This window comes from Podarcis tiliguerta (genome assembly GCF_965153285.1).
Source record: "Podarcis tiliguerta genome assembly, chromosome: Z".
NCBI classification, from domain to species: Eukaryota; Metazoa; Chordata; class Lepidosauria; order Squamata; family Lacertidae; genus Podarcis; species Podarcis tiliguerta.
Genome location: NC_139553.1, coordinates 21009567 through 21023494, shown reverse-complemented (window position 1 = coordinate 21023494; position 13928 = coordinate 21009567).

Below are 13928 nucleotides of genomic sequence, written 5' to 3'. Positions count from 1 at the left end.
GGGAAAGTTTATAATTTATTGGAAAAACTATAGTAAACAGATACATACTGTACATTGGTAGAATTGACAGAAAACCTGTAGTAAAAATTTGAACAGGATTGAAAAGGATTTATAAGAATAGAGTTATGAAAGAGATGCAGAGGGGGGAAACATTATATTAAGATCCACAAGGGTGGGCGGGAAGTCAATGGGAATTATATATTTATGTTTTTAACTCATTTAGGTAAAATAGAAAATGCAAAAAATAAAATTTATTAAAATAACAAACACCAGACCCCATAAACACAGCAACCACCCTAACTAAAGAACTCAACATATTCACAATGTTGTCAGGCCTATAAGTAAACTTTGCAAAATCTGAGGTTATGTGCTTCAAAACACACACATGTTAAGTTGTGGGTGAACATATCAGACGACACAGCGATTCTTCAAACAGCTCTTGTTTATTCAGAGGCCAGAACAGAACTGAACAGCAAACAGCTCAGCCGGCCTGCTTTTATAGGCAGCCAGCTGTCAACATTGTAGCAACAACAACCCAGGATTTCCCACCTAAAATAACTGACGTGGACCTGAGTGAAAACTATATGCACGATACTCCTGGTGGCCAGGGTGAGAACTTCAATACATATCAACACGCATACACATCTTGCATACTCAAAAGGAATTCACCAACATCACAAAGATAAAACTCTGCTTCACTAAATTCAGATACCTAGGCGGAGTTAGAACAAAACATTGAGATTGAAGTCCATAAAAAGGTTAAGTGTTTAGGGATTTGGTTAACATCAAGAAATATAAACCTATTTAAAAATAACTATGAAAAAATTTGGCTTGTGGTAAAAAGAAATGTAGAAATTCGGAGCAGAATGAGTCTCTCACTGTTAGGCAAAATATCAGCGATTAACATGAATGTGTTGCCAAAAATGCTATTTCTTTGTCAATCAATACCAGTCATCCTGAAAGATGAATATTTAAAAAAAATGACAGAAAGAGATCTCAAAATTTATCAGGGGGGCGGAGCAAAAGGCCAAAGATAAAACATAAAATACTTACAGATATAAAAGATAGAGGCGGGTTTGCCCTCCCAGACCTTAAATTGTATTACGAATCTGCTTGTCTGGTATGGGTCAGGGACTAGATGAGGTTGGATAAGCAAGAGGTATTAGAATTAGAAGGACACGACAATAGATTTGGCTGGCACACACATCTATGGTATGGGAACTGAAAGGTCCACAGAAGTTTTTATAACCATATAATTAGGCAATCATTAATGAGAGTATGGGAGAGATATAAAGATTTATTGGAACAAAAGACCCCTTGGTGGCTTTCACCATATGAAGTATTACTGCTCAAACCACTCAGAAAGAAAGGAAAATGGCTCACATATGTTGATCTATTAAAGGATCATGATGGAAAATGGAAATTAAGAGATTATGATGAGATCAAAGATCATTTACTTAATTCGTTCCAGAGGTCCATTCTTAACCTGAAACTGTTCTTAACCTGAAGCACCACTTTAGCTAATGGGCCTCCTGCTGCTGCTGTGCCGCCAGAGCACGATTTTTGTTCTCATCCTGAAGCAAAGTTCTTAACCCAAGGTACTATTTCTGGGTTAGCGGAGTCTGTAACCTGAAGCGTATGTAACTCGAGGTACCACTGTATACAAAATGTATAAAGAAGACAGTAAAAAGGATTTAGCTATACAAGATCTAGGTTCCAAATGGAAGTGATTGAAGGGAAAGTGAAATTATTGAAGGCGGCATACAGCATACTATTAGAATGGGAGACGAAAGATGAAGAGGTAAAATCAGTCATGATTAAATGGGCACAAGATGTAAACCATAATATTACGATGAAAGATTGGGAAAAGTTATGGAAAACTGATCTAAAATTTACAGACTGTTCCCTGTTGAAGGAGAATTATATGAAGAGGATGTATAGATGGTTTATGACACCAGTGCAGTTAGGGAAAATGTACAAAATTAGTTCAAATATATGTTGGAAGTGTAAGGAAAAGGAGGGGACATTTTATCATATGTGGTGGGATTGTAATGTAATTTAAAAATTTTGGGAAATGATATACAATGAATTGAAGAAAATGTTCCACTTAACATTTGTTTAAAAATCTGAAGCATTTTTGTTAGGGATTGTAGGGAAAGACCTGCCAAAAAAGTTGAAAAACATATTCATGTATGCAACAACGGCCGCGTGATTTCTAATAGCACAAGGATGGAAGACTGAAGAAACCCCAACTAAAGAATCATGGCAAGAAAAATTGATGGACTATGCAGAACTGGCAAAATTGACATATAAGCTACAGGACAAGGATAACTGTGACTTCAAAGATGAATGGGAACCCTTTACAAAGTATTTGAAGATGCAACAAAGTGAATTGGACTCTTTGGCAGGTTTTGAATAAACATTTACAAACTCTTTATTGATAATAATCAGTTAGATAATTTAAGGATCTATACAACTTTGTAACATGCAGAGAATAGCATTCACAGAGAAACCAAAGATTAGAACTGAGGGAGGTTGGATGGGGTGGGGTGGGGGGGTGAGTCTTGTATGGGAGGGTGGGGGGAGGGAGGGAAATGGTTAAAAAACTAAGAATGACATGTTTTTGGATAATATGTTTTGTTTAAATTTCTAATAAAAAAATTATATTAAAAAAATTCAGGTACCTAGGGGTTCAAATAACCAGAAACCTCAGCAAATGATACCTCTGCAATTACGAGCTCCTGTGGCGACAAATGAAGAGAGACTTGAGGAAATGGAACAACACCACTCTCAGGCAAAATAGCCATAATCAAAATAAAAAATGGAAATAGGAAAGGTGCTGGAAGGAGTGTAATGGGAACTAACTGGCTGAGAGAGATAACGTCTGTTGAGAGAATATTATCAAGCATCATAGAGCCAACTCCTAGGGGCTAAGGGGTCCACCTCCCTGATAATAAAATATTTGAGGGAGCTGGGCCACCTCAAAGTTGAAGGGCATTGCTATTCTAATCAGTGGCGTAGCGTGGGTTGTCAGCACCCGGGGCAAGGCAAGCACCCGGGGTTGTCAGCACCCCCTAACCCGTGGATTTGCGCCCCCTAACCCTAACCCCCAGATGTTGCGCCCGGTGCGGCCGGCCCCCCCTGCACCCCCCACGCTACGCCACTGATTCTAAAGGTGTGTGTGCACTGTGATCTGTGATTATGAGGAGAGGAGCTTACCTCCCCCCTCCCCCCGTCAAGCATATTGGGTTGTGTATAAGTCACTGAGTGGGCTGCAGAGAGAAAGGTGAGGACCTGGATTTTCCATTATGAATTGATGCAGCTTTCGTCTGGTCTGTGGTGAAGGGGTTTACAAAAAGGATTTCATTATCACTATGAAATTTAAAACCATTTCTTTGACAGGTCCTGATTTATCAAGAAAACAAAAGGCCGGGCAGGAAAAGCAGCCTAGAACAGTGTTCCAAACTTTTGGGGCACCCCCCCTTGGTTCCATAAACCCCCACACAGTACCCTCTACTCTATAAAAAGAATTATTCAGAGTAGCAGAATTGCATGTTTATTCAAAATCAAAATAAAACTATTTAGTTTTGAAGCCTTATTTACCACGGGGATCCAGGGCCTGAGCCCATTTAGCACGCACTCCCTACCTCGGAGGAGACAAAGGCACCAGGGACCAGCTTCTTCAGAGAGAAAGGTTTTTATTTTCGTCTGCGCAGAATGGCACCAGTGGAATAGTTTCCCAAGACTGGCGCATTGAAACAAAGGAGCATTCAGCTTTTATCACCCTCAGTTCTCCTCCTGCCCCCCCTTTACACCCAATCATATGCACCCACCTATACTGTTCCTCCCCTTACACCAATCATATGCATCCACCTATGCACCCCACCTTCTTGGAGCATGGGGGGAGAAAGGCAACCTTACATTCCTACGCATGCTCAGTTTAGTGAATTACTACGTGTCCTATTCTCTCCATATACGCTCTCCATATACGTGTCCATTCTCTCTCTATATATGTGTGGCCATTCTTACTAGGGGCCATTCTAACCTAACAGGTTTGACTTGCCTAAGATACTGTTTGACTTGCCTAAGATACTATCAGAAGATAATATCATCGCTAGAGCTCTCCAGCCAAACTTGTTTAACCAGCTTAAGAGATACACGTCCCACTCCCTTCAATAAGATACACGTCCCACTCCCTTCAATCCCACCTCTTCTTTTGGGACAACCTAACTCCTAGGTTCGTCCAACGGGAGGGGACGGTATTCTTGCATTAAAGCAAGCACACGAGGTCCCATCATACAGGATACCATCCTGTGCATCATATTTTGCAAGCATTGCATTAAGCAGGGGATACAGAAGCAAAGAAGAAGCAAAATTAGCAGGGGTCCCATCATCACAGCAAAGAGTCCTCGAAGCCAACCACTTGGTAGGAATTTGTCTAACCAGGACATATTCCAGCCTTCCCAAGTTTGTACCGGAACGTGTGCCACCTTTTCTATGCTGGCAGCCAAATCACGGATGGCTTCACCATGATCTGAAACATTAAAACAACATGCTCCGCCAGTTAGGTTGAGGGCTGCACAAAAACCACCTTGTTTAGCCAAAATGAAAGAAACGCATTGCGTGTCACATCCAATTGCGTGGCAATTAGCCTAAGGGCCGTGGCTGTTGTGTTAGCAACAATCTCTACCACTGCCTGGAGTCTGATTATGCAGTTCAAGTTATAGATTGGTTGGCCCCCTTGCCTCAGAGATTTTCTCTCTCCGATTCCAGGAGGCTGGAGCATAATGGGCCAGTATCCTTTCCGGGGGCCACTGATTTTGGCCTCAATTCTGGGAGCTGCCACCTGCAAGTGTCGCCAGGCCAGCTGAACGCCTCCTTCTAGGGGGTGCAGAGAATATCTGGTCAGGAATCCACATGGGGGGTATTAAGTAGGCTGGAAAACAGACCCCATACCATCCTCTTGGGAGGGCATGATAGGCCTTTCTGCCACACACCCAGTAAACGTCCTGACCATGGGCAGATGTGGTGCCTGTCAGCAAGCGGGCTAGGCATGCAGTCAATTTGGAACCAGAAAAAGTTCCTGTCTCAGACTCAGGCATGTTAGTTGGGGCTGGGCTACAGGGGCCAGAGTGCAAACAGCACAATTGGTCTGATTTGCAGAGAACGCAACCATCTCAGCAACCTGAATCCACTTATTATAAGTGTGGTGGGCCCCCCATGATTGCAGCAGTTGTCTGGTCACTGTGAGTGGTATTTGCATTTGAAAGGACAAAGGCAGCAGAAATACCAGCACGGGGACCCACAGTCGTATTTGTGCCATTGTATGCACGTGGAGGGGCTTAGGTAAGTGCTAGAGAGTGGGCTGGGGTGTAAGTGCGCTGAAAGAAAAGACCCACTAGACACTCTCCTCTGCAGGGGTGGCGTAAAGCAAATCAGGCACAGATACCTTCAATAAAGTTCAGTTATGCTAAAGGAAAGGAAAGAAAATGTAAAAATGTCCTCTTTCAATCCATGCTGGATTCTTGAGCCGTGCAAAACGTCAGCCTCTGGAGTGACGTGAGCAGGGCTGGTGGGCGTCGGACATCTTGGGTCTCTTCCAACAATGCTGGAGCGATGTCTGGGTGTCTGGGGTGAGTCGAAGGGGCCAGTGCAGATCAGGTGTCACAGATGCTGGTGACTTTAACAGCTGTAGAGAAACAGGACAGCCTCTGGCCGGTTTACCTGTCCAGAGAAGAGAAAAAGAAAACACACGGCAGAACGACTGCACATTGACAGATAAACATTTGCACCTAAGGTATAGGCCTAGATGCTTGGCAGGAAACTTCGCAAGCGGTTAACAGTTCTGTTCCTTGGGTTTAGTTTTGCCAGCTGAGATTTTTTCTTTTAAAGTCTCATTCGTGTGCTCTAAGTTTCAGAGCTCTCGTGGCCTGTAAGCCATGTTGCAAATTCCAGTTGATTTGCCAAAGACTGCCAGTCTCTGTAAAAAAAAACAATGCGCTCCTTGCTTCTGGCAAAGTTTCAAATTCCTCAAAGTATCAATTCCTATGGTGCAGAAGCGTTTTAATCTGAGCATGCTGCACTTCTTCAGTAGCTCCTAAAAATAAAATTCTTTCACAGAAAGCATTTACTTGCTTTTTTTAAGAAAGTCATTTCTTCAGGTTAGTGCTTGAGGCAAGGGGGGTGGGTAACCCTTGGCCTTCTGGGTTGTTTGTGGCTGAACCGTAAATCCAGACAGTGTGGGATTCAAGGTAGCTGGTTGGTAAGAATGCAGCATTTTCCTCTTGGGATAGCAGCCAAGAGATAACGCTCTGAAGCTACCTCCAAGTGCCTGGTACAAGGAGGGGAAAAAAAAGCTGATGTCCTGTTACTTGCATGAATGAGAAACAGTTCACTTGCTTCTAGCTGCAACAGTCTTTGAACAAAGGGGAGGGAAATCATTTTCAGAAACCTCATTCTGTGTGCCGAGCAACCATTGTTGGACCAGGGCCAGGCAGCTTCTGGGAACCTGCGTTTGTTGGGCCTGGTTTATCCTAGTAAGTTTTTTTTCTTCTCTCAGGGCTGGTGTGGTGGGGTTCAGGCCATGGGGTATCCCTGCACAGATCCCTGTTCTTGCCCTCTGCCTTCATCTTTCTGGAGTTCAGGGCTGGGCTTGTGGTGTGGCTGTAACGCTGAGGCTCATGGCTGGGTTTCTCAGCCTGTGGGGGTGGGGTGTGTCGCGCGTGGGGCCTGTGGGCATTCCATTTTCCCAGTGACCCTCTTGCCTGCAGATGGCGCACTGGTTTCTTCCCTAGGCGTCTTCTACCCCTCCCGTGGACACCCTCCGGGATTGCATTTTTGGCTTTCTGGCTGCTTGAAGACAAACCCCTAATTATTTTGGCTGGGTCCTCTTCGAAAGAAGGATTCTGATTTAAAGTGCTTGGAGGTCTGTGGTCCTGGACATCAGATGACTCCAGGGGTCGTACACTCGGTGGGGTGGGCCATCAAAGTGGAGTTTTAGCTGCTTCAATTGCAACATCAGTATTGTCCGCTGCCCTGAAGGCATTTATCTTGCGGATTTCTTCAATGGTCAGTATTGTAATCCTAGGGCTTTTAATCCCTTGGTTTTTTTTTTTTAATTGTCTCTCTTTTTAACAGTTCTGTCCTATGCGGCTCTCAAAGCCTACCCTTCTGTTTCTTTCTGTCTGCCAATTCACATCCTTGCATTGTGCTGCTTCTAGAACCAAGAAGCCACATCCAGCTCACTCTTTTGGATTGCTTACTGGCTCTATCTCACGCTGCTCTTTAAAATCTTCTCTTTTCCTTTCTTTCTGCCAATTCACATACAGAAATACTCTTTTGGACTGCTTGTCCACTTCACCTGATTCCTTCTGAATTTCACCTTCTCAACTTCCTCTTGTCTTTTCTCCTGTCTTTTCTTCCTCAGTCTTTTTGCTTTTGGGGGTTGGGTAGGGGGTACCTCATTTAGCCCTGGTGCAGTTGCTGCATAGGGTGGAGGGGGCTAATTATTCCTTCCTCCTCTTCTTCTGGGACTGGTCTTCTGGGACTGGCAAGACTGCTGTTTTTACAAATTTGTAATTGTACTGAACACAGTTTGACCTGGGCAGTCACAATTCTATTTTTCCAAAGCCATGAGGGATTTTGATCCACATTGGCTTTTCAGATAGAAATGTAGGGGATTTGGTCTGGGTGGACATTGATAATAGAGGGGTGCATTTACTTTCCCCCGGGGAGATGCATTTACTTTCTCCCGACCTCATGTCTCAACAAAGTAATCCGCTCCTAAAAACAATTTTGTCCAGGCAAACAGCTTCCGCTAGAGACTGTGACTTAATTGCACAATCCTGCACACGCTTGACCATGGGGCACTAAGCCGTGGTCACTCAAACATTCATCCTTTCACTGGATTACTTTGACACACTTCACACACTTTCTCCCCCAAAACCTCCCTTTCCCTGTTCCCCAACCACCTCCCTTCCCCGTTCAGCCATTACCTCCTTTTCCCGGCGGCACCTTATTGCCACTGCCAGGTGAGACTGATCAGGTCTCGTGCCCCTTTCCCTTGGGCTTACCTTTTTCCGTCTAGACCCCCTTCCTTCTCCTTCTCCTTCTCCTCCTCCGGCCGGTCCTTTCTCTCTCTCGACCGAGTGTCTCCACTCCGAAGCAGTCTGGCGGACTCCCCCCACGAATCTGGTGGAGTGCGCGCTTGGAATTCGCCAACGGCGTTCGGAGCTGTTCACCGCGGTCAAGCCTGGCCTCCAGGTATTGGGGAGGGGCTGAATCCCGGAAAAGAGCCCCCAGATCTGAAGCCTTATTTACCACGGGGATCCAGGGCCTGAGCCCATTTAGCACGCACTCCCTACCTCGGAGGAGACAAAGGCACCAGGGACCAGCTTCTTCAGAGAGAAAGGTTTTTATTTTCGTCTGCGCAGAATGGCACCAGTGGAATAGTTTCCCAAGACTGGCGCATTGAAACAAAGGAGCATTCAGCTTTTATCACCCTCAGTTCTCCTCCTGCCCCCCCTTTACACCCAATCATATGCACCCACCTATACTGTTCCTCCCCTTACACCAATCATATGCATCCACCTATGCACCCCACCTTCTTGGAGCATGGGGGGAGAAAGGCAACCTTACATTCCTACGCATGCTCAGTTTAGTGAATTACTACGTGTCCTATTCTCTCCATATACGCTCTCCATATACGTGTCCATTCTCTCTCTATATATGTGTGGCCATTCTTACTAGGGGCCATTCTAACCTAACAGGTTTGACTTGCCTAAGATACTGTTTGACTTGCCTAAGATACTATCAGAAGATAATATCATCGCTAGAGCTCTCCAGCCAAACTTGTTTAACCAGCTTAAGAGATACACGTCCCACTCCCTTCAATAAGATACACGTCCCACTCCCTTCAGTTTAAGTCAACAAAACTGGTAAACTTCAACCAGTGATACCAGGATTTCAAGGTCTGATAATCATTTGCACCCCCAACGACTCCCAACTGCCCCAACGTCCCTCCACTGTCCCTGCCACCACCTTGTCTCTTAGCAGGGGGTGGTAGTAGGTAATCCTATTGCACCCAGGGCAGTACCACCCACTTTGGAAATCACTGGTCTAAAAAGAAACTCATGTGTCTTTAGTAAGGGTTTATTTTAGGATTGTCATATTTCAAAAAGTCAGTGCTTTTTTTCTGGGGGGGGGGTGCAGGGGTACTTATACCCGTAAACATTTTGTGAATCTTTGTACTTTTGTCAATTTACTGTATTTATTTTTGCCAATTTGAACTGTAAAATTGTGATTTTATTGAGTCAAAATGAGAGTACCCCTAAAAATGTTTTTAGGGGAAAAAAGCACTGCAAAAAGTGAAAATCCGGACACAAAAGTTGCTGCTTCCAAAGTTGTTCAAGGTTTGTTTTGTTTTAGTTTTGCCCAAAATTTGAGTTTTTGAAACTGAAGGTACCTTTGAAACTGAAGGTACCTTTTTTCACCTCTGGTGGACATGCCCAAGGATTAAGACCTTTTGGGAGATGATCTATAATGAACTGAAGAAAGTATTTAAATACACATTCCCGAAGAAACCGGAGGCCTTTCTCCTGGGCATGGTCAATCAAGAGGTACGTATGAAAGACAGGATATTTTTTATGTACGCCACAACAGCAGCAAGAATACTTATTGCAAAGTATTGGAAGACACAAGAATTACCCACGCTGGAGGAATGGCAGATGAAAGTCATGGACTATATGGAATCCGCAGAAATGACTGGCAGAATCAGAGACCAGGGAGAAGAGACGGTGGAGGAAGATTGGAAGAAATTTAAAGACTATTTACAGAAACACTACAAGATTAATGAATGTTAAAATAACATCAGATTGAATGTATAAGGTTATTGGAGTAAAATTTTCAGGATTAGAAGACCCAACATCTTAAGTTCTAAGCATTGAATAAGTTATATTAAGACATTCAAATCAGAAAGGAGGTTAATTATGACAGAGGGAAGGGATTTGTTGTTTAATTGTATGAATTGGAATACAGGGAAGGGAGACTCGGGGAAGTCAGAGAAACAAGTTAATGCAAGATCAATATGGAGATAAGATTGTTTTTATTTCTGTTGTTTGTAGTATGTTATGTTTGTGTAATTGTGTATGTTTTTGGTGTATTGTTTGTTGCTTTTGTTTTGCTTTGTCGTCTTTTATGTAAAATCGAATAAAATATTTATTAAAAAAAAATAAAAAAATGAGTTTTTGTGCTATTTTTAAGGAAATTCACCAAAATCTAGACTTCTGACATGGGATGCCATATGCCTGGATTTTCCCAGACTCTCAAGCGATTTCTGCCCGGATACTGTTTTCAACTACCATATTCCGGCTATGTCCAGGAAATATCAGACGTATGGCAACCCTATCTTTTTCATGGTGCCACTGCCATAAGTTGCTTGAAGATGCATTAATATTTAATTTCTGTGAGGGAGCTGTAGTCATGGTTTCCTATATTCACTGCTAAACAGGCACCTTCTGGAAGGGGGATGTCCTGTTTTTTAAAGCACTTATTGACAGCCAATGTCTGTGCCTGCCCATTCTTTACCTGGCCAATGTTGATCAGTGGGAGCAACACATAAATAAAGCTGTCATCTCATCCCGATCATTCATTTTTTAAAATCAGATGCTTACATTTTGAGGCATAGAAACATAACAAGATGCAATCTTGTACATATTTTTGCTTATGTTGCACATTCTCTAGGAGAATAGGGCTGCCTTCTAGGGTCTTCTGGGCTGGGCACCCAACCGGCATGATTCAGGGTGGGCCCCTTTCAACCCCGCAACAGCCTTTGATTCCCACTTCAACCTGGTTGATTTGATTCTCCCCCTTTTTGCCAATGTAGATCTTCACTCCTCCCTTGTCCCAGGGGGACCGCCATTTTGCAGTTTTCCTCAGGTGCCAAAATGTTTCAGGCTGGCCCTGCACGGGGCTGTCCTATTGCTCCCTGTCACAACTGTTGAAACAGCAATTGGTTGTTGAAGAAACTGGGATGTATTGGCTTTGAAAGTGAGGGAGGGGGTAATAAATGAGTTTTTGAATACCTTTGTAAATACGTATGCTAGGTGTTGTAGATATTTGCCTCATGCCTTGGAAAGCCTGGTGGCCAGCAATTGCTGGTTGGCCAGAGGTTCCCCATCCTTGGCTAAAGCCATTTATTTACAGAGCAGCAATGATGCTTTGATTTGTGGCATCTCTTTCTGTCAGGGCTCAGCATGGAAGGACTCTGGCGCAGGAAATGGTCAAGAAGACCAGGAAATGATCTCCTTTGAAAATATAAAGTGTGTTGAAGAGGTAAAAATAGCTTTCTGTGGCACCCTCAGACACTAGAAGACTCTTTTCAGAATAACCTTGGCAGGAAGTGCAGAATCCTGCCCTGAGATTCTAAACTGGGACTGTGGAAGAGATAACAGGAAACAAGGGAGAGAGGAGGAAAAGCAGGGATTACTTAAAGAATAGATTCAGACCCACTTTCGCATCATTTTGGTTTGGGTAGCAGCGGAACAAGAGGTTAATTGTTTTATTTCTGAAAAGCTTTTCAGTGAACAATGAAGTAGGGCCTTTGAAGCGAGAACCATGCTGGCCAACTGTTAAACGGATTTTAAGCACACATAGTGGACACACACTCCACAGAAAACCAATCCTTCACCCTTAAAAATTAGGAAATATTCGGGGGGGGGGGGAATACACTCTATTTGAGTTCACAGAGCAAACTGGAAGTCATCTTGACTCTCTTAAAGACCCCAAATATCTTCTCTGCAGAGGAACAAAGTATCTTGGTAAAACCTTTTCTAATAGTTCTTTTCATGTGCAATCTTCTGAATCCTGTAAATAGATAAACTTCTCACACAATTGGTAAAAAGATCTGGCAAGTATCTGTTAAAAGCAGAGCAGAATTGTCAAAAGGGCATGTTCTGTGTATGAATAAGGGTAGCTTTGTAACAATGGATTCAAGAACTAAGGTATTTACAATTTCAGAATACATAATGGCCCCAGTTGCCAGGAAAAGGCAATCAGCAAGCATTATTAGGTATCCCGACAGACAGGAGACAAGTCAGAGTCTCAAATTTCTGTTGTAAATTGCTTCTTTTGTGAGGCTTGTAGGATGCTTGTGGGTGGTCTTTGGCTAAGGGGTTGGGGAAATTCTGAAGTTGTTACACACCTTTGTCCCAGGTCCTCACCTTCTTGCAAGGGGAGAGGGAACTCTGTTGCAACAGAAAATAAAGATATCCCTTGCTTTCCTCTACTGGTTTCTGCCTCCACCTTCTTCTCTGACCGATCATGGACATAGAGGATACTGGGTCACTTGATGGAGATTTTGGCTGTAAAGGCCAGCCCCAATTTTCCTTATAACACAACCTCCAAATGTAAAGTGAGATGCCCCAGAGCTGAAAAATCATTATTCAGATTCCTCCTCACCTCTATGAGCTGAATAAAGAGCATAAAAAAAAAATCATTATTCATGTAAACGTAATGTCTATTTCCAAGGATATGTGGAACGGGGATAATCACATCACAAAAAAGAGGTTCACTCTCCCTCCCTCCCAGCCAGCTGCTCTCCCTTCTTCTAGACCAGGAGTCACCAACCTAAGGCCCATGGGCTGGAAGTAGCCCGCAGAGGTCGTTTGACCGGCCCAGAAGCCGCCCCTGAACCAAGATGCCCGGTGCAGGGACTCACTTCTGCGGTGCCAGAAATTGCGTCTGCGCATGCACAGATGCCGGAAATCATGGGTGTGCGCAGTCACGCACACGCACAATCCAGCCCATGGATGGATCTCCACGGGACCGATCTGGCCCAGGCAAGATAAACCTTGCTGACTTCTGTTCTAGACCCTCCAGTCAGGAGAGTCTAATGTGCTGCTTGAATGAAGGTTCTATAGCTGGAAAATGCAGCATTATTTCCCCAGTTGATTTTGAGTGGTCTTAACATACCTAATTAGCTTTTATGTCAATTACCACAAGGTGTGCCTGTAATTTTTTCTATTAAGTACATTTTCTGTAGTCTGGCCAAACTTGAGGCATACCAGATTAAGTGTCAAGTATAACACAGGGGAAATATGGATTTTGGGGGGGGAGGGGGAGAAAGTCCCTACAGCCAAACTGCATTTTTGAATGCTATCATTAGTACAGTGGTACCTCTGGTTACGTACTTATTTTGTTCCAGAGGTCCGTTCTTAACCTGAAACTGTTCTTAACCTGAAGCACCACTTTAGCTAACGGGGCCTCACGCGGCTGCCACGTGATTTCTGTTCTCACCCTGAAGCCAAGTTCTTAACCTGAGGTACTATTTCTAGGTTTGCGGAGTCTGTAACCTGAAGCGTATGTAACCCGAGGTACCAAATGCACCTGATTGGGGACTCTAATGCTAACACAAAGCATTTTTATATTGTTTTTAAATTGCCCTGTGATCTTCAGAGGAAGAGTGGTATAGAAATTTAATTAAATATGAAAAGGTAAAGGTACCCCTGCCCGTTCGGGCCAGTCTTGCCAGACTCTAGGGTTGTGCGCTCATCTCACCCTATAGGCTGGGAGCCAGCGCTGTCCGCAGACACTTCCGGGTCACGTGGCCAGCATGACAAGCTGCATTTGGCGAGCCAGCGCAGCCCACAGAACGCCGTTTACCTTCCCGCTGGTAAGTGGTCCCTATTTATCTACTTGCACCCGGAGGTGCTTTCGAACTGCTAGGTTGGCAGGCGCCGGGACCGAACAACGGGAGCACACCCCGCCGCGGAGATTCGAACCACCGACCATGCGATCGGCAAGTCCTAGGCGCTGAGGTTTTACCCACAGCGCCACCCGCGTCACATTGTTAATTAATTAAATATAAATATAAGTAAATAAACATTTTGAATTTCCACTTCCATAATTTTCCACGAAATGGGTGTAATTTC